Source organism: Ovis canadensis, chromosome 11 (genome assembly GCF_042477335.2).
Source record: "Ovis canadensis isolate MfBH-ARS-UI-01 breed Bighorn chromosome 11, ARS-UI_OviCan_v2, whole genome shotgun sequence".
NCBI lineage: Eukaryota > Metazoa > Chordata > Mammalia > Artiodactyla > Bovidae > Ovis > Ovis canadensis.
Genome location: NC_091255.1, coordinates 66438175 through 66465681, shown reverse-complemented (window position 1 = coordinate 66465681; position 27507 = coordinate 66438175). Strand labels below are relative to the sequence as shown.

At 55.5% G+C, this 27507-nt stretch overlaps 1 long non-coding RNA gene across 2 annotated transcripts in view; it reads right to left on the bottom strand.

Annotated features, from left to right (window-relative positions):
- LOC138415437 (uncharacterized) overlaps window positions 1–24841 on the bottom strand; it is a 154676-nt gene extending 129835 nt beyond the window's left edge. For both annotated transcript variants that reach the window (XR_011247242.1, XR_011247241.1), the window contains exon 1: window positions 24283–24841. This is a non-coding gene — a long non-coding RNA (uncharacterized lncRNA). The remainder of the gene's footprint in view (window positions 1–24282) is intronic.
- Window positions 24842–27507: the final 2666 nt, after the last annotated feature.

Here is a 27507-nt window from a genome sequence, read left to right as displayed (position 1 = left end):
GATTGCCATTTCCTCCTCCAGGGAATCTTCCTGACCCAAGGATCGAACCTGGGTCTCTTAGGTCTCCTGCCTTGGCAGATGGGTTCTTTACCACTAGCGACACCAGGGAAGCTGTGGGGAAGAGAGAGCTGCAAACTGCACTAGGTCTGCATTGGGGTTAAGCTTCTCTGTGTGCTATGAGGATTTAAAGAAAAGGTGATGCCACTGACCCCTGAGTGATGAGACACACAGCATGTCACTCACTGTACAGAACACGTCCTCCCCACGGACGCCCGCCTGCACACCGCCCCGTCACAAAGTCACACCCTGTACAGCAGCTCCGTCAACCCACCCTGCAGATGAGCAAAGCAAGCTCCAAACATGCAAAGCAACTTTCGGAGACCTGGTGTCTGGGCTGGCTGCTGGCCCAGCTCGGGGAAGTCTAACTCAGCCCGGGAGGTTTGCACTTACCCACAGCACCGCCCCAAAGGCAAACATGAGCCTGTTCTCAGGAGTCCTGCCCTCAGTAAACCTGGGTGATGGCTGCGGACAAAGCTGAGGGTGGGTCCCTAGGAGCTTCGCCCAACGCCACCCGCACAGGGGGAGAAGTTGCCGCTCAGGAGTCTGCAGCCCCTTCATCTGCCCCGTGCCTCCCCTCAGCTCTCAGCAACCCTCGTAGCTCCTGCTGTGTGTTATTACATCTTCGGCCGCATCATCGCTCTGTAACAGTAAGGCAGGCCCCCAGAGACACACGGGGCAAGAGAGACCTGCCTGTTACCACCCCCATCCCAGCCCTCTCTCATTCACCAGCCAGCAATGTCGGGCCCCAGAGAGACTCGGAAAAGATAAGAGAGAGACGAGGACCCTCCACAGAGCCCAGAAGACACCCCAACAGCGCTCCACCCCAATGGGGATCACGGTGGCTTCTCACGTGGCCGACCTCCCACCCAGCCTGACTCCCCAGACACCACTGATGGCCAGACCAACAGGCAGGACTGCCCTGCAAAAGGGCACTGCGGGGGAGCCACTCACTTTCTTGTAGTTATTTCACATTAGAATCCAAAAAGTGGATTAAATTCTAATACTCTGGCTCCATTTTTCTAGACTTGTTCCCCTTTACCATCCACCAATAAATATTTCATCGGAAAAGACCCTGATGCTGGGGAAGATTGAAGGCAAAAGCAGAAAGGGGTGGCAGAGGATAAGACGGTTAGATGGCATCACCCGCTCAATGGACATGAGTTTGAGCAAACTCCAGGAGACAGTGGAAGACACAGAAGCTCGGCGTGCTGCAGTCTAAGGGTTTGCAAAGAGTCAGACAAGACTTGGAGATTAAATAACAACAATAAATATTTCATGTCAAAAACAATTCGAAAGGGAGGGGATATATGTGTATACCTATGGCTGATTCATGTTGAGGTTTGACAGAAAATAACAAAATTCTGTATAGCAATTATCCTTCAATAAAAAAAAAAAATCTCCTAAAATGGTTTACTGGCAAAGAATGACAACATCTACCTTCCCATCAAGAAGGATGGAACTGCTGAAACCCACGAAAGCCCCAAACGACGCATCTCTCCTTTGTGAATGCCTCCTTATTGTAGCTGGGAGTGACTGTGAGTTCCTGACTGGTCCACACCAGTGGTCGTCCAGGGTATACGCTGCCTGGAAATTCTTGGCTACGTCCACAGCCTAAGCCAGTCCTCACTGACAGTCGCTCCTGGGAGGCACCAAGCCCCTCTCAGCCCTGTGTCCCCACCATGCATGAATCAAAATGCTGGGCACCAGGGATCTATCAATAAGTGCTGCTTTGGGCAGAGAGTGAGTGAGTGAAAGTCGCTCAGTCGTGTCCAACTCTTTGCGACCTCATGGACTATACAGTCCATGGAATTCTCCAGGCCAGAACACTGGAGTGGGTAGCCTTTCCCTTCTCCAGGGGATCTTCCCAACCCAGGGATTGAACCCAGGTCTCCTTCACTGCAGGAGGATTCTTTACCAGCTGAGCCACAAGGGAAGCCCCATCTAATTTCTGAAATAAGGCTCAGCAGGGCTGGAGATCAGAGCAGAGGGGAGCGAGCCCTTTTCCCAGCTACCACAAGCATCGGCATCCACACAGAGGATGAATGGAGGGGGTCTCAGTGCTGAGTTTCTGGGAGACCCGGAGCCCCTTTCTGGGAACTTCATCTCAGAGTGAGGGGCTCACCTCCGGTAAGCAGTGCCAGGGCCCGCGGTATTCTTATTCTCAAAGTGCCGTCATTTCTCTTAAACACAGAAGAAAAAGGAACATACACTTTTAGGCTGGAGAAGATATTTTAAAATGTAACAGCAATACATTCGTATTCATACCAACATCTATGGCCGTTCTTCACTCATCAGTCGTGTCTGACTCTTTGTGACCCCACGGACCGCAGCACACCAGGCCTCCCTGCCCATCACCAGCTCCCGGAGTTCACTCAAACTCACGTCCATTGAGTCAGGGATACCATCCAACCATCTCATCCTCTGCCGCCCCCTTCCCCTTTTGCTGTCAATCTTTCCCAGCATCAGCGTTGTAAAATTTCATTTTTTTTTTTTTTTAAGAAGGGGGAAATCACAAAGGGAAAGGGCTTGGGCCTCATGCAAGGTGGCTGAAGACTCCTGGGGAGGGGCGGGGTCCCGAGCAGGCCAACGTCCCCTCGGAAGGGGACGGAAGGAAGCCCCAGTCCTGCGCAGGAATGCCGCCCACTCGGCCCTGAGGGCTGAGGGCGGGGCAGGACGCGAGTCCCGCGTCAGAACCGCGGGCTCCATGCTGCTCCCCACGGCGCCCTGTCTCCAGGAGGCTCTTCGCAAGTGAGCTCCACTTGGCCAAGGTCCCCATCCAACCCCAGGGCCGGGGGACAAACAAACGCCAGGTGCGAGGGGGCTGGCGGGCTCGGTGGGCGCAGGAAGCCAAGGGGGTGAAGCCCGGAGCCACCCCCGCCCCGAGACAAGCCCCAGTCCAGGCCATCTGCCCCCTTTATTTGAAAACCCACCTGACAGAGAACAGCACCACTTGAAGCGCTTCCAAGTGGCCCATGCAGAGGCACCGGCCACACACCACATCACGCCTCCTGGGCTTCCAGAGCATTTTCATCCAAAAGGAAACCCCGCCCACTAAGCAGCCACTGCCCCGGCGCCTGCCTCCCCCAGCCCAGGCAACCATTCATCTCCCCTCCGCCTCCGTCCACCGGCCCGTCCTGCAGCTTCACGGAAGTGGGGTCACAGCATGTCGTCCTTTTCCAGGCTTCACTGAGATGTTTTCAGGGCCCATCCATCAGTGGAGCCTCTCGCAGTAAGTACTTCGGCCAAACAACATTCCATTGTATGCTAACTCGTTTTTCTCCTCCTCTTTATGGGCAGGACAGCACTCAGAAGGGAAAGCAGAAATCTCTAAGATGTTATCAAAGCTCAGTGACAAGCGCTCATCTCAGTAAGAGGTGTGAGTCTTAAAAACAGAGGTTATTGCCCAATGAGTTGCTCGATCGTGTCCAACTCTTTGCAACACCATGGACTGCAGCAGGCCAGGCCTCCCTGTCCATCATCAACTCCCGGAGCTTACTCAAACCCCATGTCCATCAAGTCGGTGATGCCATCCAGCCATCTCATCCTCTTCGTCCCCTTCTCCTCCTGCCTTCAATCTTTCCCAGCATCAGGGTCTTTTCCAGTGAGTCAGTTCTTCCCATCAGGTGGCCAAATATTGGAGCTTCAGTCTCAGCATCAGTTCCTCCAATGAATATTCAGGACTGGTTTCCTTTAGGATGGACTGGTTGGATCTCCTTGCAGTCCAAGGGACCCTCAAGGGTCTTCTCCAAACACCACAGTTCAAAAGCATCAATTTTTGGCACTCAGCTTTCTTGTAGTCCACCTCTCACATCCATACATGACTGCAGGAAAAACCATAGCTTTGACTAGACGTACCTTTGTTGGCAAAGTAACATCTCTGCTTTTTAACGTGCTGTCCAGGTTGGTCACAGCTTTCCTTCCAAGGAGCAAGCATCTTTCAATTTCATGGCTGCAGTCACCATCCGCAGTGATTCTGGAGCCCCAAACAATGAAGCCTGTCACTGTTTCCCCATCTGTTTGCCCTGAAGTGGGGGCATAGAGGAGAAATGGCGATGGCATTTCTAAGCCTCAGGATGTGCAAAATCAGAGACACGTACAAACCACACGAACACCTGTTCTCTCTGGCTTCTGCCCTAACATCCACTCTTCCATCACATATCCAGGGCCCGTGGAGTAGAATTCTGATTCAGCACTTTGACTGGGGGGTTCGAGAAGAAGCAGGGCTCCCTAGGTGCCGCTAGTGGTAAACAACTCGCCTGCCAAGGCAGGAAACAGGCATCGAGGCAACCTTTAGAGGCTGATGGAAATGTTCCAAACTGGATTGTGGCGATGATCACATAACTCCGCACGTTTACTCGAAGGCACTGCGTTGTACATTTACAACAGATGGATTTTAAGGTATGTAAAGCAAATCTCAATAAAGCTAGCTTACAAATAAAAAGCTGGTGGTGAGGCAGGCTTCCCTCATAGCTCAGTCGGTAAAGAATCTGCCTGCAGGAAACCCAGTTCGATCCCTGGGTCGGGAAGACCCCCTGGAGAAGGAAATGGCAACCCACTCCAGGATCCTTACCTGGAAAATCCCATGGACAGAAGAGCCCAGTGGGCTGCAGTCCATGGGGTCGCAAACGGTCAGGCATCCTGAGCGACTAACACTTCACAGAGGCAGGCAGGCTGGAGGGAAAAGAACTGATCATCAGTCTCCAAGCTGCCACCTGGCATGAGTGGGCCTCACCAAGGAAGTCCCTTGTCCCCTAACCTCAGGGACACAGTCCCAGCTGATGGTCAGCTGGGTGGACTCCAGGCTTCAGGTTCCATAAGGCTGAGCCCATCCCCAGCTCTCTGGCCCCAGGCACGCTCCCCAACTTCTCCGAGCCCCAGTTTTCTCACTTGTAAAACGATGCTAATAATATTCACTCCTGTGAGCAACATCACCAGAAGGCAGAGCTCACGGGCCCTCCAATGCCACTTCTGGCATTTTTTTCTTTTAATTTAATAGGTACTCCCTGGTAGTAGCCAGTGCAGGAGACAGGAGACACAGGGGTTTGATCCCTGGGTAGGGCAGATCTGGAGACGGGAATGGCAACCCACTCCAGTATTCTTGCCTGGAAAAACCTATGGACAGAGGAGCCTGGCGGGCTACAGTCCATGTGGTCCCGAGTCAGACAGGACTCAGCAACTAAACAGCAACAACAGAGAGACCTCTGCAGCGCGCCTGGCACTGAGGTAGGTGCTTCCAGGGAAACAAAAGCAACAGAAAAAGGCTATTTTCCTGTTTACCACCTTTTGAGACGCTTACAAAGAAACTCAAGGTAGCTGAGGACAAAACCTCATAACCAGGATCTAAAGAAGTCATTGCTGAAGAGCCCAAGGGTAGAGGGGTGGGGTGGTCTGGAGGGGGGATGCTCAGAGGAGCTGGGGGCTGGGAAGAACACCCTGAAGCAGGAGGGCAGAGGGAGGGCTGTCCCTCCCGCCCTGAGGTTGCGTTCGATCCAGCTACGCCGCCTCCCAGCTGCGATGCCGGGTGGACACTCAAGCCCATCAGCAGTCCCTTCCGAGGCTCGTGGCAGGAGGAACGAGGCAGTTCTCGTGAAGAAGGCTGCAGGGCCGGGCACACAGCAGGGCCTCAGTGAGCGTCAGGAGAACCCGCGAGTCACAGGGAGCGAAGCCGGGCCTTGGACGAGCCGTGAGGGACCCGCCTGGCAGAACTTGGCCTCAGAGAGCCTCTCTTCCTCCCTAGAAACCCCCGACCCCTCAGCTCAGACGCAAAGCCAGGCTGGGCAGCACCTCTTCTGCCCTGGGCTCCTGACGCAACACAAAGGAGGCCCTGTCCCCGAAGAGCTCACAGCCATTCCCTTCGGGGAGAGACTGGCCGTCCCGGCGCCTGTCTCAGCTGCGCCCCTTCCCAGCTGCGTGAGTTTCGTAAGTCACGTGTCCTCTCTGCGCCTCAGGGCCCTCATCTGTAAAACAGGGACGGTACGCCTGCCTCCTGAGGCCACTGAAGAAATGAATGTGCACATGTTATCTGTGTGTGTCCAAACGTGCATACATGCACGTGTGTGAACACACCTACATGTGTGTGAACACGCCTACATGTGTGTGAACATGCCTACATGTGTGTGAACATGCCTACATGTATGTGTCTGTGTCTGTGTCTGAAAATACCCACATGCATGTGTGTCCAAACATGACATGTAGGTGAGCATGCCTACACGTGTGTGAACATGTCTGCGTGTGTGAACACATCTATACGTGTGTGTCTAAACAGGCCTACATGTATGTGAGAGAGCATGCCTACACATGTGAACATGCATACAAGTGTGTGGACATGCCTGCGTGTGTGAACACGTCTGTGCATATGTGTCCAAACACACCTACAAGTGTGTGAACACGCCTGCATGTATGTATCCAAACACACCTGCATGTATGTGTGTGTCAAACATGCCTACATGTATGTGTGTCTGTGTGTCCAAACGCGCCTGCGTGTGTCTGCGCATGACTGTGTGTCCAAACGTGCCTGCGTGTATGCGTCTGCGCATGGGTGTGCGTGCAGACGCGCCTGCGGGCACGCGTCTGCGCATGGGCGTGGGCGCAGAATGTGTGGAGCACAGAATAGCAGCGATGGCTGTCATTAGCTAATACCGTGAGCGCTTGTCACTAACTCTCAGCGGCAGCCGAGGTCAGACTCAGCGCTGCAGGATTCCCACTGCAGACCATGCGTCTCTCTCCCGCCAGCGGCAGCACGATGCGGGCTGCAGCAGGCCCCTGGGCGGCCCAGAGCCGAGTCCAAAACCAGCCTCAGGGTCCCCACCACACTCCACGGGCCGGTGGCCAGCAGCCCAGGCTCGCCCAGCAAGGGCTTCTCACGCTGGTCCAGGCTGCGGCTGCGGGAAGAGGGACGGGGTCCTCTTTCCTTCTACTGGGCCAGCCACGCCCTGTGGAGCCCCTCCACACACTCATCACATGAAATGGGCAAATTAATTCTCCCCGGACCGCAGGGCCATCCCTTCTGCCAAAGAGAGAGGGTGGTGGGAAATGACCCGCGGATCAGCAAGCCCCGTTGAGTTAAAAAGCAAATGACCGCTGGTTAGGAGCCAAGGCAAGCCACCAGGTTTGGGGACACACATCCACAGGGGCAGCAGAGATGTCAGCGGGGAGATGAAGTCATGGGGAGCGGGGAGGTGCTCAGGGCAGAAGGCTTGGGGGGGTCTCCCCACTGCCTGCAGACTGAGGTCTCCGTCCGCATCGTGAGGTCAGAGGACCCCCCTCAACATCCCGCAGGGCCTTGCCCATCTCCTGGGGGCTTCTCCAGCCAGCCTGAGTGGCAGGTGAAACTGCAGCGCCCCGGGCACCTCCATATCAAGGCAGACCTCTCACTCCACCCTCCCTCCAGAAGCCCAGGTCTCTTCTCAGGGGGCAGGGCTGATAAGGAAACGGTCCCCCCAGACCTGCCCCTGAAGGTGGGGCATCGGGACCAGCCACCCGGACGCCTGCACCGAGCGAGGGTTCCCTTCTCCTCGAGCCCCATCAGGCTCCAAGGACAGAAGCCTCGCTCCTCTCCGCACCCGAGTCCCCCAGACACGCCCTCTCCCTGCGCCCCCGCCCTGACCTCCCCAAACAAAGGTGCTTTCTTCCCTGCCCCAGGGGCCCCACACGTTCAGCAGACCTGTGCTTGCTTACCTTCTGCTGGCCCCCATCCTGACCGCCCTCTGCAGGCATCTCCGTACCCTGGAGACAAGCCCCACATTGTCTCGGCAGACCTAATAAATGACAACGCTGCCCACCTCCCGCCACGAACCCCGCTCGCCTGGCCGGCTCCCCCCGTCCCGTCTGAAGCCTCCCTGTGCTAAGGGCTGCCTCCCCCGCCACGGAACAGGAGGCTTATGTCGGGCGGAGAGAGAGACAGGCTTGTCTAGCGGGGCCGCCCCCTCTGCATGGTGCCAGGTGAGGATTCAGCCCAGACAGACGCTGCAGCATCCGTGAGCCAGGCCCTTCCTCCCTTCCTCTCACTCAGGCCTGGAATCGAAGGGAAGGCAGCGGACAGAGGGGAGGAAGGCTCCTTGGTGGGTTTCCCCAAAACACGCCTTTCATCCACAGGAAGGCAGAGTCAAAGATGAAAGGGGCAGGAAAGATTAACCAGTACAGACTGACTTTCTGCCCAGCTGGTCTAGGGGATGGGGTTGGTCGGGCGCCATCAGAGGGGCTGCTGGGGTCCAACGACAGGTGACCATCAGCCTGGAGGACTTGGCTGTTTGAAGGTGGGGTTTGCCAGAGGACATGGGTAAGACGTGCGTCCCCCTGTCCGCACACGGACTCACACACGGACTGCTCCAGAGTCTACAAAACCGTCCCTTGAGCCTCCAGCCTTGGTGCATAAGTGCTAAGTCATTTCAGTCATATCCGACTCTTTGCAACCCCGTGGCCTGTAGCTTGCCAGGCTCCTCTGTCCTGGGGATTCTCCAACAAGAATACTGGAGTGGGTTGCATGCCCTCCTCCAGGGCATCTTCCCAACCCAGGGGTGGAACCAGTTACCTCCTGCATCCTCTTGCATTGCGGGCAGATTCTTTACCGCTGAGCCACCTGAGAAGCCCCCAGCCTTCACTGGGGGCAAAAGAAAGCAAAAGGAGACAGCACCCCACCACCAGATCTCTGCAGCCAACCGCCTGGAGCCCTGACCCCATGCTCGGTGAGCGGGTTCACCAACCGCCCATCAGGAGAAATCGACCACCCAGGAGATGGGCACCTTGACTCCCGAGCCTCACTGGCTCTGCCCGCCCTCAGCAGGGTGGATGGGCCAGCGGGCTCTGCACAGAGACCCAGGTGCCTCCTGCCACTGGATGCCCTCAGGCTCGGCTGGGGGTGCCTTCTCACTGCCCCCAGACCCCTGCCCACCTCCTCCGGGCCGTGCGCTCCTGGACGGTAGGAATGGTGGGCCGCAGGGTGGAACACAGGCCTTCTGGCTCCCAACTCACACACACAAGTCCATCCCCAGGGCCCGCCACTCTGCCCTGAGAGGAGGGGGGGGGTCCCAGATTCGGGGCCGAGAGCTGGGTCGAGACTCCCCTCTCCGAGGCTCTTCCTCGGCCACAGCTCCCATGAGGCTCCCCAGTCCGTTTGTTTGCTGCCGCACCCGGGCACCTCCCTCCCGACTCTGACCGAAGGCAGCCCCCGCGAGGGCACACGGTGCCAGGGACACGGGACAGGCGGTGACACTCGGCTTCACTTCCTGGCACCTGGCACCTGCGGCGGGTCCCAGCCCCGCCGGGGAGGGAGCGGACAAGACCACAAGCGCAGCCTGGGCAGGGAGGCAAGGGCCGGGGGTGGCCTCGCTTCCACAGTGACCTCAGCTGCTGCCCACCCCTCAGCTGCCCTCCTCCCGCCTGGGACCCTCCGCCTGGCCTCCAGCTTTGGGCAGACAGAGATTTCAGAAGCAGACACAGTGGGGCCGGAGGCGCCCACAGGCCCCTGTTGGGCGACGCGCGGGAAGGCGCTTTCCTTCTCTGAGCCGAGCTTGCCGGGTCTGGAGGATGTGGTGAGGACCGAGACATCCACACACTTGCGGGTCCACAAAGGACAGTCCAGCGTGGACAGCCTGCCAAGGAAACGTCTCGGTTACAGGACCGAGTGCAAAGCTCGAAACCATGTATCGCCAAAAGGCTATCCCAGAGAGGAGGCCTTCCCTGGTGGCTCTGCACCAAAGAACCCGCCTGCAATGCAGGAGACCCGAGTTCAGTCGGGAAGATCCCCTGGAGAAGCAAATGACAACCTGCTCCAGGATTCTGGCCTGGAGAATCCCCAGGACAGAGGGGCCTGGCGGGCTACAGTCCACGGGGTCGCAAAGAGTCGGACACAGCTGAGCCACCGAGCAGTTATGCCCCAGACAGTTGCAGCTACGGCCACCTGAGGAGGCAGGGGGTGCCCACCCCCGACACACACACCCCCAGACGGGATTCACGCCGGCCGAGTGCAAACACCCACACCCACACACACACTCCTAGATGGGGCGAGCGTACACACACACACAGGCACAGCACCAGGTGGCTAAATATACCCCAGACGCCTGCTACCCAGAGTCCCTGGTATCGGGCATCTTCTAAACAAACACATGCAGAGGGGGCCTGGCCCCCGTGTGGGTGAGGTGTCTTTATTTTTAATCCAAGTACGTAAGTGAAAGAAACTAGCAATTTCTCCCTGGCAGATCAAGACAGACTTGCCAAAGAGCATCTCAGCGATTTAGAAAGGAGATGCGAGGTGATTTCAGCGGAGTTAGAGTCCCAAGCGGAGATTCCCCCCAAAATTAAAATGATAAGATGCCAATTCTTAACCCTCCAGCACCAGCCCTGCCCAAGCCCCCTCGCAGGCTCCTCAGAAGCGCCCCCCGCCCCATCTCCAGCATGAGGTCTCTGCCGGTCTTCCCCCGGGGGCTGGAAATAAAAGGAGTTTTGTCCTCCTCCCCTCGCGGGTCTGAGTGAGCTTATCTGACACACCAGCAGGCTTTGTAAACCGAGTGTCCCAGGATAAACGCTCCCTTAAGAGTGGCTTGGCCCGGGACAGGGGGACCCTCTCCAGAGGAGAATGGGGAACTTGTTCCAATGGTCTTTTAATACAGGGGGCGGGGTGTCACCGAGGACAGGCCTCCAACAGACTCTCACAGAAGGGTCTCTGTCCCGGGCGACAATGAGGAGAATTCTTAAAGACACGGATGCTGAAAGCGGGAAGGATTTTTTTTTTTCTTAAGAGGAAGGGAGGGAGGTCAGGGCGGGAAGGGGAGGGGGCATGGGGAGGACGTCTCACTCCCCAGAACAATCCAGGTTGTCGGAAGACATCTCAGCCTGAGGACGGGGCACAGGCCAGCAGAGCAGACTGCTACTCAAACCTGTTTGCTTTGCCGGCTCCCCACCTGGGAGCCTCCCAAACCCAGGATGTGAGGCCACCAGCCGGCAGCAAAGAAGCGCGTCTTGTTTTTTCCTACGTGAAGGGCGTCTGTTCCATCATCAGTCCTTGGAAGGCAGACTGAGACCAAACATTCACTCGGGAAAGTGGGAGGCGAGGGTGCCCAAAGGCCCTTAGAGAAACAGTGATCTCTCCATCCACTGGTAAGGCAGCTCATTTGCTTTTTTGAAAAGAATATTTTACTGTTTTTTTATGTATTTATTTTTTTGGCCGTGTCGCATGCAGGATCTTAGTTCCCCAACCAGGGCCTGAACCCTCGCCCCCTGCGGTGGAAGCACAGAGCCTAAACCACTGCACTGCCAGGGACCACCCCCGTTTACTCTTTGAGTTGTTGATTTCGGTACAAGGTCACCCTAACAGACTTCTGAGGACATCCCAAACTATTCCCGAGGATGTTTCAGAAGACGGCCCCACGAGCCTGTTGCGTGTTTTGATTTCGTTTAAGCTGAATCGAGGGCTTCTCCAACAAGCGAAGCTGCACGCGAGCTGGGGTGGTGTGAGTGCTGGCAAGGACCGGGGGTCTCTTCTTGCCTGCCTTGCTCTGGTCATCCGCCCACAACAGCGAGGGAAGCAAGGGCAGACATCCTCTGGGCTGAAATTAATCAAGGAGCCGCTTAGTCCATGTCTCAGGTCTGGAGGGAGGGAACTGAGGACCCAGATGTGGCACAAGCTGTTCCCAAACTAAAGGCAAAGTCAGAGACGGAGACGGGCAGAGCCCAGGGCTCTCAGCCGAGCAACTGGCACAAAGAGGGATCAAAGTGCCCAGGGCCACACCAAACGAAGACCAGGCACGCTGTCTGAAAGCGAGACACCCACAGCTGTTTCTCCAACAGAATGTGCTAGGGTCCCCTAGACGGGGCCCATGGACCCGGCACCCACAGTCACGGTGCTGGGGTCCCCTAGGCGGGGTCCAAGGACCCAGCACCCACAGACATGGTGTTGGGGTCCCCTAGACGGGGTCCATGGACCCGGCACCCACAGTCACGGTGCTGGGGTCCCCTAGACGGGGTCCATGGACCCGGCACCCACAGTAATGGTGCTGGGGTCCCCTAGACAGGGTCCATGGACCCGGCACCCACAGTCACGGTGCTGGGGTCCCCTAGGCGGGGTCCATGGACCTGGCACCCACAGACACAGTGTTGGGGTCCCCTAGATGGGGTCCAAGGACCCGGCACACACAGACACGGTGTTGGGGTCCCCTAGACGGGGTCCAAGGACCCAGCACACACACACATGGTGTTGGGGTCCCCTAGACAGGGTTCAAGGACCCAGCACACACACACATGGTATTGGGGTCCCCTAGATGGGGTCTAAGGACCCAGCACCCACAGTCATGGTGTTGGGGTCCCCTAGATGGGGTCCAAGGACCCAGCACCCACACACACACAGCAGCGAGCTGACAGAGCTGCATGAGCCTCGGGCCAGTCAGATCGCCGAGCACACGTGGTCTGTACTGGAGTCGGCATCAGGCCAGGTGCTCTGAGATCAGACGGCACTCACTTCTGATGTCACCAAAGAAGAAAGACGCATGCACGCGAAACAATAGGCACTGCTAGCAGCCAGGATACAGTGTTATGGGGCTACCTGGTGGCTCAGCAGTAAAGAACCTGCCTGCTAATGCAGGAGGCGCAGGTTCAGTCCCTGGATTGGGAGGATCCCCTGGAGAAGGAAACGGCAACCTCCAATATCCTTGTCTGGAACATCCCATGGACAGAGGAGTCTGGTGGGCTACAGTCCACGGGGTCATGAAAGACTCGAACATGACTCAGCAACTAAACAACAACAATGTATTATGTTACGGTTGTCAGTGCTACAGAAGCTCAGGGAGGGGAAGGATTGGAGGAGAAAGACAGCACTGCAAAAGCAGAGAGTGAGCAGCCCGTGGGTGAGTTTATTCAGGTTTAATCTGGCAATTACTGGACAAGAATATTGGATTCCTGTACCCTCCCAACCACACCAGTTAAAAGGTCCTTCGTGCGAAGGTCAGAGTACACGGTGGCTGACAGAGTGCGGCTTAGACGGGGCAATGTTCCGCCTGGTCCTCGACACATTTGCTGGTGACGATGGCACAGCTTCACGCGTGCACGCTCAGTCGTTCAGTCGTGTCCGACTCCACGACCCCATGGACTGTAGCCCGCCAGGCTCCTCTGTCTATAGGATTCTCCAGGCAAGAATACTGCGGCGGGTTGCCATGCCCTCTTCCAGGGGATCCTCCCGACCCAAGGACTGAACCCGAGTCTCTTACATCTCTTATATTGGTAGGCAGATTCTTTACCACTAAAGCCACCGCGATTCATGGGGTCGCAAAGAGTCAGACACGACTGAGCAACTGAACTGAACTGAACTGAAAGCCACGCGGGAAGCCCCCCACACTGGGGAGCTCACCTCCGTTTCCAAGTATAACATCAGAAGGGCATGCCTGGCCATGGCTCTGCTCTGAAAACTCACCGAAGCTTTGCACGCATGGAGTAAAGCGCACACAGCTCTGTCCCAGGAAATAAAAGTTAGCATCCTCAACACAACGTTTTCATCGAATGCCTTGACGATGCTCCAGGCCACCTTCCTGTCCCACTCGAACACGTGCACCTACCCTTCCAAGCCTCTTCATCGAGGACGCAGGGCCCTCCCCACAACCCCCATTCTACATGCTCACAAATGTGAGAGATGGAAGACATGATGGTAACCCAACTTGGTAAGCCCTGGGTTCAGCATCCTCCGTGGATTTCGGCAACAAAGGGCGTGATGCCCATGCCCACTCTGGACAGTTGTGCACCTCCTAAGTGAACAGAGTCGGGACCATCCAATGCGAAAACGTGCTGGTCTGAAAATCAAGCGGACCGGCACCTGAGTCCTGATCCGTGCTGGCCATTGGGTGTGTGGAGACTTGTATTTCTCCAAACCTGATGTTACATCTGTAGAGAGGAGCGTGACGACAGCAAAGCAGATGGGTTGGAACTGGGGGGACGACTCAGAATGAGGGGAGCAGCTCCTGAGAACTCTTCCTCAGGGAAACTCCAGGACATGAGACGCATCTCTCAATGAATCGGTGTTAACCGTCTTCCTGCAGAGTTCACTGTCGTCTCTGTAGAGGAGAGCAAAGTCTATTTCCAGCTCTGCTTCTGAAAGGATTCTGGCCTCACCTCCAACAGGAGACGGAGGAGGAAGCACTGTTTTAGACTTACTGGTGGGTTACTGGGGAGGAAGACGTGAAGGGTGATGAGAGCGCTAGAAAGGCTATCAAAACACTATGATTTGTGACTTCTAGCACCTTCCAGAATGTGTCCTCAACATTCATTGGAAGGACTGATGCTGAAGCTGAAGCTCCAACACTCTGATCACCTGATGCAAAGAGCTGTCTCATCGGAAGAGATCCTGATGCTGGGAAAGACTGAGGGCAAGAGGAGAAGGGGGCGGCAGAGGATGAGATGGTTGGATGGCATCACCGACTCAATGGACATGAATTTGAGCAGACTCCAGGTGACAGTGAAGGACAGGGGAGCCTGGCGTGCTGCAGTCCATGGGGCCTCAAAGAGTCAGACACAACTCAGCGGCTGAACAACAAGGACAAAGCATTTCCCAGAAGCAGCAGGAAGCCAAGCTTGCAACTCCGAGCTGGACAATCACGTGCCAACCTAGAAGCAGATTGCTTCTGGCTCCGCCGCTGGCCAGCAAAGTGATTTTGGACAAGTATCTTAAGTCCTAGAAGCCTCGTTTCCTTGTCTATTAAATGGGGCCACGTTACATGCGGTGGCTAGCAGCTTCCTGGGACGTGGATTGCCTTCCCCACACCCCCTTCCTGCACTTCTCCACACTCCCTAAAAAGGCCTGTCCATATCCCAGGTGATCACCATGACAATGAGCTTTTCTACCGACAGTGAATGAGGACAGCTAGGAGCACCTGTTGGGGCGCGAGGGTTTCCTTTAAGAGCTCTGCAACCGGTGAGCATGAGTCACAGCTCCTCAAACAATGGCTACCTGTATAAGGAAAACGAGGTCCCCTACCTTTAGCTCAGGCTTCCCTGGTGGCTCAGCAGTAAAGAATCTGCCAGCCAACGCAGGAGACACAAGAGACATGGGTTCGATCCTTGGGTTGGCAAGATCCCGGAAAAGGAAATGGCAGTCCACTCCAGTATTCTTGCCTGGGATAACCCCCAGACAGAAAAGCCTGGTGGGTTACAGTCCAGGGGGTTGCAAAGAGTCAGACATGACTGAGTGCACGGGAACACACACACACACACACACAAACACACACACACACACACACACACCTTGAGCCCAACAGCGTGGAAAGCACAGCTGTGTCTCTTACAAGCAGCCCCCAGAAGTTGGGATACAAGTCGGACCAGGGATGTGAAAACACAGTGGAACCGTCTAAGTTGACTCACTTGGGCAGCTGCCCTAGAGTGAGCCCCTCGTTTGATTAAAACAGGGAGCTCCATCTCCTCCCTGAGCTGCCAAACACAAGAGCCCGGCAAGAGGTCTGCAGCGCCCAGGCGGGGCTTCTCAAGTCAAGCAAGGGACCCCTCTGCCACCACTGCTCAAGAGATGCGCAGAGTTAGGAAAGGAGCTTCTGAAGAAATCTCCGGGAGAGGTGCCATTCCATGCACTGGGCTGCTGTTCTAGGAACAAGAGGTGGACACTGTGAGGCTGGACTTCCTGGCTCCCCGATGGAGTGAGGTGATGTCCCATGAAAAAACAGACTCTCAGGTTCAGCAGTTCAGAGGAGAGAACTGCGGAGCTTCATTCCTATATCAGTCTCCATGATCAGTCAGGCATGGACTCTCCCAGCTCCTACGTATCCCAAGGTAAGGAGGACCAATTCCTTGCCCCCGCCACAAACCACTCTGCTGCGTCATCCAGGAGCCCAGCCGTCCACAGTAAACATCCGGGGCCATCTCTCTGCATCCTCCCACCTTGCAGAGTCCCTGTGGCTTTGGGGAGGGAAGGGCCTCCACCCACAGACGCAGGTGCGGGGCAGGTGAGAACAGGACGCAATCGGCGTGCTCCCCCTCCCAGCCACAGGGACGGGTCCAGGGCTGAGCGCACTGCTGGGGCTGTCCCTCGGGAATGCTGAGACAAAGGCATCTTCCTTCTTCTTCTGGGTCCACAGAGGCAGGGGCCTGCCAAGGCTTCTGCTGTTCCCGCTTCCACGACAGATGGAAAGAACTGGAGAAAAACACAAAGCCAAGAAGATCCCCAAAAGCACAACACCCAGACTTCTTAGTTAGATGGACACCCTCAAACTCCATGGTTTCAGCCAGTTAGAGCTGGTTTCTCTACAACTGGCAACCAAAATCGAGCCACCTAAAAATATCCTTCTTTGATGGATGAGGAAATTAAAAGACACCCGCTCCTTTCTAGTAGTCATGTAGAGATCTGAGAGTTGGACCATAAAGAAGGCTGAACTCTGAAGAATTGATGCTTTCGAATTGTGGTGTTGGAGAAGACTCTTGAGAGTCCCTGGACTGCAAGGAGATCAAAACAGTCAATCCTAAAGGAAATCAACCCTGAATATTCACTGGAAGGACTGATGCTGAAGCTGAAGCTCTGATACTTTGTCCACCTAATGTGAAGAGCTGATTCATTGCAAACGACCCTGATGCTGGGAAAGATTGAAAGACTGACGGCAAGAGGAGAAGGGGGTGACAGAGGATGAAATGGTTGGATGGCATCATCGACTCAGTAGACATGATGGGAGCAAACTCTGGAGACAGTGAAGGACAGGGGAGCCTGGTGTGCTGCAATCCACGGGTCACAAAGAGATGGACAGGGCTTAGTGACTGAACAGCAGCCCCAGATGGGGAACTGAACGCAGAGGCTCAGCAACGTGTACAAGTGACGGGGGCGGGATGGGACCCCAGCGCTGGGCACGTGCCATAACCTGTCTCGGAACCAGCGCTTCATCCTGTAAAGCTCTGGGGCCGTAAGGATGCTCCCTCAACTCCCTAAGGCCCAGATGCCAGAGATGGGAGTGCCCGTATCCAGGGCTGTCGGGACCAAGGGAAACGGGCTGTAGATCACTTGCTCCCGCCTGCCTGAGGCTGGCTTCTCTCTCTTCCCAACATAACATCACGGCCCTAGGAGCCGGCGCTGGCCAGTGGCTTGAACTTTTTGCATCCTTACATGGGGCTGTGGAGGGAAGAGGGAACAGGCAACATCCAACGGCCAGTTTGGCCAGTGAGCCCAGCCACACCAACAGCATCCCCAAGTCAGCACCCTACAGACAGATGCCCAGGGCGACAGGGCAGAGGCAAACGTCTGGAAAAGAAGAAAGGGTCCAGGTTCACACACAGGGCAGGGGGCGGGCAGGGGTCAGGGTGAAAGAGAGCAGCGGGAAGCGGTGAGTAAAGCGGTTCCAGGAAAGGCGGAAAAGCCCAGTGGCCAGGGCGGAACGCGAAGCCGGGGCCGGCTCAGCTCCCTGGTTAACCGCACTCCTGGGGCCCACTTAGGAAATTCAATTAAAATGCCCAAACCTCTACGTTTCCCAACTGGCTTGCCAGTGGCCACGGGCTCCCTTCAACTCAGAAAAACTTCCTCTGCCTGACCATGGGCAGATATCTGATGAGAAGCCAGAGGAGGCACGGTCACCCAAAGGGGCTTTCCTGGGGGCTCAGACGGGAAACAGTCTGCAATGTGGGAGACCTGGGTTGGATCCCTGGGTCGGGAAGTTCCCCTGCAGGAGGGCATGGCAACCCGCTCCAGTATTCTGGCCTGGAGAATCCCATGGACAGAAGAGTCTGGTGGGCCACAGTCATAGGGTCGCACAGAGTTGGACACGACTGAACACACACACAGAAAGGCCCCTCCCCTCAAAGAAAAGAAAGCCTCCTCCCGGGCTTGGGATAGCCCTGCTCTGTCACCCCAGCCACAGTAATAACAGCTTTGTTTCTTGCTGTTTAATTTTTTTAAAATTATTTTTAAATTGCAATGAAAAAAAGAAAAATGAAGAAGAACCACATTCACGGTGGCTCCAGAGACACAAGGTCACTTTCCACCCAGCACACAGGGGAGAGTGCAGAGGTCAGGACAGACATAGGATCCCAAACCCGGGGGGCAAACACGCGGGACCCCAGGGGTCAACAAAACCCGCGCCCCCACCCCAACCCTACCTTGAGGCTGGACACACGTGGTTTGGGACGTCTGATGACAAACAGGATCAGACAGAGCTTTCAGGGCCCACTCACAGCTCCGGGGAGAAAACTCCAGACCAGAGGGGGTCATCTGGACCCAGGTGCTGACCCTGGCTCTACCGGAGTCGCCACAGAGACCTGGCGTCTGACAGCTAACCGCAAAAGGGCACTTCTAGGCCATGTGACCATACAGAAAAGGGATTCACGAAATGTCATTGCTTTTTAAAAAAAAACTTACATATGGCAAACTTCATATATACAATCTGATCATGCAGGACACGTGGACAGAGAGGATTCACCCCAAAGTTCCCTCAAATCATGAATCCTCTCTCCATCTCCCCCCACCAACGCTTGCAGAATACTCCCTTGTCACGGAGTTCGGGGCTGGTTCTCCGGGTGGGCATCCACCTCATTTGTGCTTCAATATCTTCTTCTGGAGAAGGCGGGTGACACGTCACCAAGCTGAAGATGGTGCCCAGTGGGGCAGTGACGCAAAAGCAGTTGAAAAACGCCACTGCAAGTAACAGCCCATGTTTCAGGCAAAGGCAGTGGGTCTGAAATCCATTAAAATCAGACCCTATAGGCCCTCAAAGGCTCAGCAAGTCAAGAACCCTCCTCCAGTGCAGGAGACACAGGGGATGCGCGTTTCATCCCTGGGTCAGGAAGATCCCCTGGAAGAGGAAATGGCCACCCACTCCAGTATTCCCGAAAAACCCCATGGAGAGAGGAGCCTGGCAGGCTGCAGTCCAAAGGGCGGCAAAGAATCGGACACAGCTGAGCACATCAGCATAGGAACACATATAGCGGGTCTGAAAGCCGTTAAAACTAGAGCCTATAAGAGGCACTTTCCAAGCACCCGGGAGCCTCCCGGACCTGAGGGGCCCAGACTGCAGTCCCTTAGTCACTCGCTCGAACACGGTGCGTCTGTTTTTACCAACTCCAGAAGGCACCTGGTTTCAGGCCTTCTGTGCAGAAACCTGTACGAACACACCAAATACGGGAGGAGGTGATGATTCACGTCACAAAAAGGGTTCTTTGACAGGAACTTGCCACTTCAGCATTCCTGGAGCTAACAAACTTCCTCCAGGCCCTTCGCACAGCACGTGATCACCCGAGATTCGTTGTGTATAGACGTTTCTCCAGGCTCAAACCGAGTCTGTAGAGTAAGGGAGGCCGGGGGGTTTGCAACAGACCATCTTTCACCAATGGCACAGTTCAACCAACAAGAAGTTCACCCAGGACCACCCCCTCCTGTCAAAGGGGGCGAGTGCAGCACTCCTGTGATGGTGTGGGGACCCCAACCAGTTCCGTGTCGAGGGCCGACACTGTCTAGGACAGTGCTGCTCAGGAAGAGGAGTAGCGGGGCCTGCTTAGGCTCACAAACACCCCGGGGGGGGGGCTGCCTTTTCAGGGGCATCTTCCCAGCTGCTGGGGAAACTCATGAACCGCAGAGGAGAGGCTGAAGATCTTATTCCTGAAGCCAAGAACTGCAGCTCTTTATCCTTCACCCAAACGCAGCCCCTTCTACCTTAACTACGAACAAAGGGCACCCGATTTCAAGACTTCCAGGTCACAACCTGTGCCAGCAAAACCAATTAAGTACATGTGGGCGCCACACCAGGTGGAGGTAAGCCGGGGAGACTTCCTGAAAGAGGAGGAAGACAGAGAAGCTTTGCGGCTGGGTACCCTTGACAGGGAAAAGGCTCAGTTCTGGCTGTAGCTGGCCAAGAAGTCAACCAACTCTGTGTTTCTTCAAGTGTCCATCTAGGGCGAGGGAGCTTGTTAAAAACGCACATCTCTGAGCACCGTCCCTGCCCCCTACATACCAAAACAACCTCTAAAAGTGGGGGAGGGTGGGATGGTTGCTAAGAATAGTTGTTGTTTTTTTTAACCAAATTCGCCAAGCAATTCATTTTTTATGCAAACCACACGGTGCAGGCCAGGGGGTCAATCCCTGGGAGCAGCTGGTCTGGGAAGAGCTGGCAGGGAGGGCCCTCAAGGAGTCACCACGCAGGAGAAGAAGGCGAGTGTAGACGGAGGGCTATTCCAGGACTGTTCAGCTCCAGCATCCCGAAGCCCTCTCCCACCGAGACTTCCTGTTATGATCCTCACTGGAGCTGGCTGGTGAGAGAAAACGTCTGTGCCAGGGCACTGGGGCGGGGCGGGGTGGGGGGAGAGGGGATGACAGTCTTTCCGTTTACAAGCTATAATAGGAAGCCTCAGAGCATAAGAAAAATCAAGTCTACGTGACCCTGACAGTAACCGAGACGCTCCATCTGGACAACAGAAACCTGTCTGGTTGAGAGTTAAGTAACCTCAGAACTTCCTCATCCCAAGCAAACATCACCTCCACTCTATGTGCAGGCAATCAGTCGCGGCTGGAGAGGACAGCCCGGGTCTGCGTGTGTGTTGTCGGGGGAAGCTCTGGGCTGCGGCAGTCTCTGATGCAGGGAGAAGGAACCCTTTCACGGGGCTCCTCAACGCCACACAAGGGCTCTCTTATGCAAAGACGCTGGGCCAGCTTCCATTCACAGCGGTCGCTTCCAAACACCCCTCCAGGCTGGCTCTGCTCACCCCCAGAGAAGAGGGGGACCCCTCCCCAGCCCAAGACGGCTGGACAAAACCCTCAGTCCACTCTGAGGAACAAGCGGAAGCCCCTGTTCCTTTAGACCTGCTCAGATCACCGGGAAACTCTGCCTCACTGGGTTGGTTTGTACACTTAGCAGCAGACACACCTGCCGCTCAGGCATCGTGAGTCACCCCCTAGGCAGTGCGCGCCGGACTCCCCGACAATGGGGGTTTCTGGGCTTGGCGGCGGGCTCTCACGCAACCCAGATGACATCCTCCACCTCCTCCCCACCCCCCAAAGCAGGTCAGGACAGATCAGGCTGTAACCACTCACTCCCAGGGAAGGTCCACAGAGGAAGGAGAGGGTATACAGGGACGCACCGCCCGCTCGTGATCAAGAGTCCTCTCCCCTCCACACCCTGAAGGGGCTCATCTGCCCTGCTGGCCGTAATTTGGGAGGAGGGGGTGAGTTAACCTGCGGGAGAAGATGGAACAGACTTCTCAATTTTAAACCTCCGGAATAAAGACGGTCTGCGGAGATGCATAACTGTGAAGCACAGCACCTATGGTCAATGACCCTGTACTGGATATCTGAGGGCCTCCCTGACGGCTCAGTGGTAAAGAATCCACCTGCAATGCAGGAGCCACAGGAGCCGAAGGTTCAACCCCTGGGCCAGGAAGATCCCCTGGAGGAGGAAATGGCAACTTGCTCTGGTATTCCTGCCTGAAATATCCCACGGACAGAGGAGCCTGGAGGGCTACAGTCCATGGGGTCGCCAAGAGTCAGACACCACTGAGTGACTGAGTATGTGGGCATTGGACATTTGAAAATTTGCTAAGAGGGTAGCTCTTCTGTTAACTGCTTTAGCTGTCAAAAAATGATAAAACAGTAAATAAGAGGGTGGAAGAAAATTTTGGAGGTGATGGGTATGTTTATGGCATGGATTCTGGTGCCAGTTTCACAGTGTATTTTTGTGACCAAACTCACCGAGTTGCAGGCATAAAACACATATGGCTTTTTGTATGTCAATCATGCCTGAAGTGAGTGGTTTTTAAAGAAGACAGCCTGCTGACTCACTCTCAACGTTCACGTTTTTACATGACAGCGCTTTCTGCCATTCAGGATCCTGAAATGGATCATGGACCAGAAAAAAAGACATTAGTGGGACCATTGGGAAAATGTGGATGAGGCCTAAAGATGGGTTCAAAGTATTCCATTACTATTAATCCCCACGCTGATCATCCCACTGTGGGTCTATAAGATATTAACACACAAGGAAGCTGGGTGAAGGGTATAAGGGAACTCCATGTATTATTTTTCAACTTTCCCCAAAATCTAGACTCCTATCAAAATCAAAAGTTGATAATAGGGCTTCCCTGGCAGCTCAATGATGAATCCACCTGCCAAGCCTCGGCGAAACTAAGTCCATGTGCCGCAGCTACTGAGCCTGTGCCCAGAGCCTGTGCTCCGCAGCGAGAGGCCACCGCAGTGAGAACCCCAGGCACCGTAACTAAAGCAGAGCCCCCGCTCACAGCAACTAGAGAAAAGCCTGCCCGGCAACGAAGACCCAGCACAGCCACAAATAAATATAAATAAGCGAGTTTTTTAAGCAGTAATAATTTGTAAAAGGACAGCATTTTGAATCCAGCTTCCTCGTAAATCTTAATCTCCGGCATTGCTAAAATAATTTCAATCCCAGCCCTGAAGGCAAATTTTAAGTTACTCTCACAGCCAGTGCTGATCAATTCTTCGCTTCAGGAAAAACAAAAGGCAACGAAACACTGCATTCACTCAGTGAGCATTGTCTGGGCTCCTACTGTATCCTGGCTCCCAGCTTCGGTGTTATCTGCAGGCTAAGCGCTGCAGCCTTCCTCCAAGCCCACCTGGTAAAGGTCCACCAAGAAGGGCACTCCTTTTATTTTAGGCATGACTGATTTAGAGCAAAGAGTGGCTTCTGGGAATTTTCCAAAGGAAATAATTCAAAATGTGGACAAATCCTTATGTACAAAAGACACTCACCAATGCATGACTTCAAAGGGTAAAAATTTGGAAATACCTCGGTGTCCAACAATGGGAGAATTGTCACGCAAACTATGATTCAGTGTCTGTAGCGAATACAGTCATTATGTGGGGAAATATTCAAAAAAAAAAAAAGCGAGGCAGGGGATAGAGCGGGAACCAACGTTGTATACATTGCAGGGGTTTCAGCAGTGAGGAAATATGTCAAATTGCCAGCATTACTGTGGGAACTGGGTGTTTCCTGAATTTTGCAATTTTTTTTTTGTAGTTTTCTATAAAAGACAGAGAAAGGACAGCGGATTACTTTTAAAAATCAGATGGGGATGCAGAGGTGGGCTTCCAGGCCGTCAGTGGGACAATCTCAACAGCCCCTCTCCCAGAGAGGGTGGGCAGGACCACAGGGTACACCCTGCACCAGGTAGGCAGTACCAGGGACCCGGGAGTGGCCAGAACACTGGCTTCTGGGAAAGGAGCAGAACCAACACATCTTTTTCCTTCCAGCGGCGCCTGGTTCTCCCACCTTCCCGAGCACGTGCTCACGGGAGGCCCTGGCGCCCAAGGGAGACCCGTGACAGCTTACAGATGCGTTCTATGCAGGGGGGACCGCTGGACAGGAAATGGACCATCACAAACAGACTGCAGACAGGGTTGGAGGAGGCAGGGGAGGGAATCCTCCACCTGGGAAAGCATCCCCAGGGAACAGTCTTCAAGGGGCAAGTCTCCGGAGTTGAGGCCAAGTGCCAAAGGACAAACGAAAGGAGGCCCTGGGTTAATCCATACATCAAGGCAGCCTGGCTCAGTCATTCACTCAACAAACAAGTACTCGGAGCCTACTTGGTGACAGGCAGGGTGCTGCTCCGAGGAGCCCGCACAAAAGGAGGAGAGAGGGGAGCTGTGGATGCAGAGGCAGTTTGCGTTCAGTTCAGGACTCAAGACGAAGCCCCTCTCCTGAGGCTGGCGAGGAAACCTCTTCCACTAACAATCTGCCCTGATGGGGGAGGGGAGGTGGTTAGTAGCATTGGAGGGAATTCCTGACACCTCTCACCCATTCAGTGAACCCCCTGATGGGTGGTGCGGTCCTTGCAGTAAAGCCGTTCTTCGGCGACCAGGACGGGGGACCGGAGACATTCCCCACCCCCCACGGGGAGAGGGGAGCCAGGCGCTGCCCCTAGATCGCACTCTGAGTCGCAGGCAAGCAGACGTCGCGAGCTCACCGAGGTAACGGCCCCGCAGCGCGACGTGCTTAAAAGGTAGTAAGTGCCAGGGGGGTGGGCGGGGACCTCGAGGATGCGGACCTCACCCCAGGCCGGGGCCCTGTCCCGCGGGGGCGGCCGGCGGCTAGGCGGCGTTGGAAAGGCGATGAGCCAGGGCGCCCAGATAGGCGATGACCACCGGGAATCCGCTCCGCCGGGAGGCAGACGATGGCTAAAACGGCCTCTGAGAGGATGTCAATTACAAGAACAAAAATCTCAACCCAGAACCGCAAGACTTTCATAAAGCGACGCAGGGGGTCATATTATATTCCCTCCTCCCCGAATCGCGGGGAGACTTACCTCCAGGGAAGCGACCCGACTGTTGGGTAGCACGCACCAATCCACGGATGGAGACGAGGTCGTGGGTCATCAAGCCCGGCCGAGATGCACCAAGTAATCCACGGTAGAGGGTCCGGAGGCCCGGTCCCCATTTCCATCCAAGGCCAAAGCGCCGGCGGTCCCGGCCTCGGCGCCCGGGACCCGCGGAGATTGCGCGCGGGTTCGCCGGCCCGGGCTCCCCAGGGGCGCCCCGCCGATCGCAGCCCGCCTCCCTGCACTCTGAGAGCACCCAGCTCGGACGCAGCAGCTCGCCTTTCTTCACTGCGTATCACCAGCGCGACCCCAGGAATCCCCGCCGGGAACCCCTCTGCCAAGCCCGGAAAAGCATTAGGGGCAGAGGCAGTCTGGGTCTACAGGTGCGCGGGGCCCGGGCGGCTCGGGGCTGGCGCCAGGCAGGCAAGAGAGACGCAGGTGAGAAGCGCCGAGGCTTCTCACGGCTGCCGCTGCAGGGTGAAGATTCTCAGGATCGCAGTTCCGCGCCCGCGCCACCGCGCTCTCTACCCGTGGCCAGACTCCAGCCCTTATATAGCAGCCGGGCCGCGGCAGGGCGGGCGGGGCGCGCGAAAGGGGCGGGGCGGGGCCGAACTGCTTCCCGGGAGATGGAGTTCTGTCTAAAAGCCCCAGATGCTGGGAAAGATCGCAGGCAGGAGGAGGAGGGGACGACAGAGGATGAGATGGTTGGATGGCATCACCGACTCAATGGACATGAGTTTGAACGAGCTCCGGGAGTTGGTGATGGACAGGGAGGCCTGGCGTGCTGCAGTCCATGGGGTCGCAGAGTCGGACACGACTGAGCGACTGAATTGAACTGAACTGAACTTCCAGCCAACAAACGCATAGTACCTTAGGAATGATGGGAGTCCTCCCCTGGGCCTTAACTTCCAAGACCAGGCTGGGATTCCAGCCTCACTGTCAGCTCCCTCAGGTCGAGGCCGGCCTTTGTGCATAAAGCGGACCCGTGTGCGAGCTTAGTCCCCGAGTCATGTCTGACTCCCTCCCACCCTATGGACTGGAGCCCGCTAGGCTCCTCTGTCCATGGGATTCTCCAGGGAAGAACACTGGAGCGGGTTGCCATTTCCTCCTCCAGGGGATCTTGTTGGCTCAGGGATTGAATCCGAGCCTCCTACATTGGCAGGCGGATTCTTTCCCGCTGAGCCTCCTAGTAAGCCCATAAGGTGGGACATGCCAAGCTAAATTCTGCCTGGGGTGAACCTGCCCACCCATCCGCTCCCCCCACCCCCCAGTAGCCCTGGAGTCAGACACACCTAGCTAGCTGCCACCCTGTTTGCCATCAGAGAGCTGCTGTATGACCATCGGGCTGCAGTTACCATGTTTGCCTCAGCTTTCTCGTCTGGCACAGACAGAGGGCATTAACATCTGCTTTCTGGGTTCAATCCCTGGGTTGGGAAGATTCCCTGGAGAAAAAACAACTACCCACTCCAGTATTCTGGCCTGGAGAATTCCATGGACAGAGGAGCCTGGCAGGCTACAGTCCACGGGCTTGCAAAGAGTCTGGCATGACTGAGTGACTTTCCCTTTCATAGGGCTGCAGAGGGAGGTGACCCTACAGGGTAGACTTATCTCCCCATCCCTGACCTTAAGTGATAAACCATTTGCCACCCTGAGGCCTTCCTAGATTAAAATTCTGGAGCTGCCACTGCCCGTTGTCATTCAGGTTTCGATTTCTGCAGTGGCCTCTGCTTCATTCAACACTTGCAATATACTGCGGGGAGGAAAGCAAGAGTCCGGCAGAGGAGGCCAGAGTTATCCTGATAACTGCAGGGACGTTAAAGAGACTGCATAGACCATGGGCAGGGCTTCCCAGGTGGCACGGTGGTAAAGAATCCTCCTGCCAATGCAGGAGATGCAGGAGACAGGCTGGATCCCTGGGTCGGGAAGATCCCCTAGAACAGGAAATGGCAACCCACTCCAGGATTCCTGCCTGGAAAATCCCATGGATAGAGGAGCCTGGTGGGCTACAGTCCATGGGGCCACAGAGAGTCGGACACGACTGAGCAACAGAGCACGCACACTCGGACCACAAGCACCTAACCGGTCTGGGGGCAAGAGCCGAGGGGTCCAGAGGGCCTGTGTCTGACCTGATTCTGGAATGAATGGTTAGGAAACAGCTAAACAAAAAGACACTTCCCTGGTGGGCTAGTGGTTAAGACTCTGTTCTTCCAATGCAGGGGCCATGGGTTCGATCCCTGGTCCAAACCCAGGAAATGAAATGAAATCCCACATGCCCTGGGGGCACAGCCAAAAGATTTTTTTTTTTAAGATAAAAGGAAATAAAAATAGAGGCTGATGTAGAAGTGATTAAGGCAAAGGCTAAGATGTGGGAAATAAGCACATGCAAAGGAGATGACCAGAAAGGAAAGCAGAGTAGCTACACTCTTCTGCTTGAGGACCTCAGCACAGGTGCGAGACAGCATCATTCCAGGTAAGATGCGGCTGCCCCTCGGCTCCCATGAGGGCAAGAAGCTGCTTGACCCAGAACCCACATCTTTCCCCGAGAATGCAGTGGCCTCAGAAAGCCCCAGACACCCAGGTGCGACAGCCCAAGGTAACAGAAGGCTTGGGACCCATCTAAGAACATGCCTTTCTCTTTTTCAAAGAACTCACGAAATCAAATTCAGCATTGCTCAAAGGGATCCCAGCGTGCCTGCGGTGGAGAAATCAGAGCTTGGGACTGGCCCTGGGCTACTCCGAGGATTAGCAGGAAACCCTACCCTGATTTCGCAAGAAGTTTTGTGATGCAAACCATCTCAAAGCTCTGGTCCAGATCTTCACCTGAGATGCCCTCCCTTCTCCCTTCGGTCCTGTCTTCTACTCCAGGGAGCAAGTTAGATGAGTGGGAGATTGATTAAACTGTGCTGGGAAAATGTCTCAGCCTCGCCCACTCCTCCTACACACACCCCAGGAAGGAAGAGGCACACTGTGTCTGACTCTTGTGACCCCACAGACTATGGCCCACCAGGCTCCTCTGTCCATGGGATTCTCCAGGCAAGAATACTGGAGTGGGTGGTCATGCCCTTCTCCAGAGGATCTTCCCAACCCAGGGACTGAACCCATGTCTCCTGCATTGGCAGGTGGATTCTTTACCACTGAGCCATGAGGGGTACAGACATGTATCACACTTGGATGCGTTTTTTTCTCTTTTGCTTTGTGCACAGGGAAGCACGC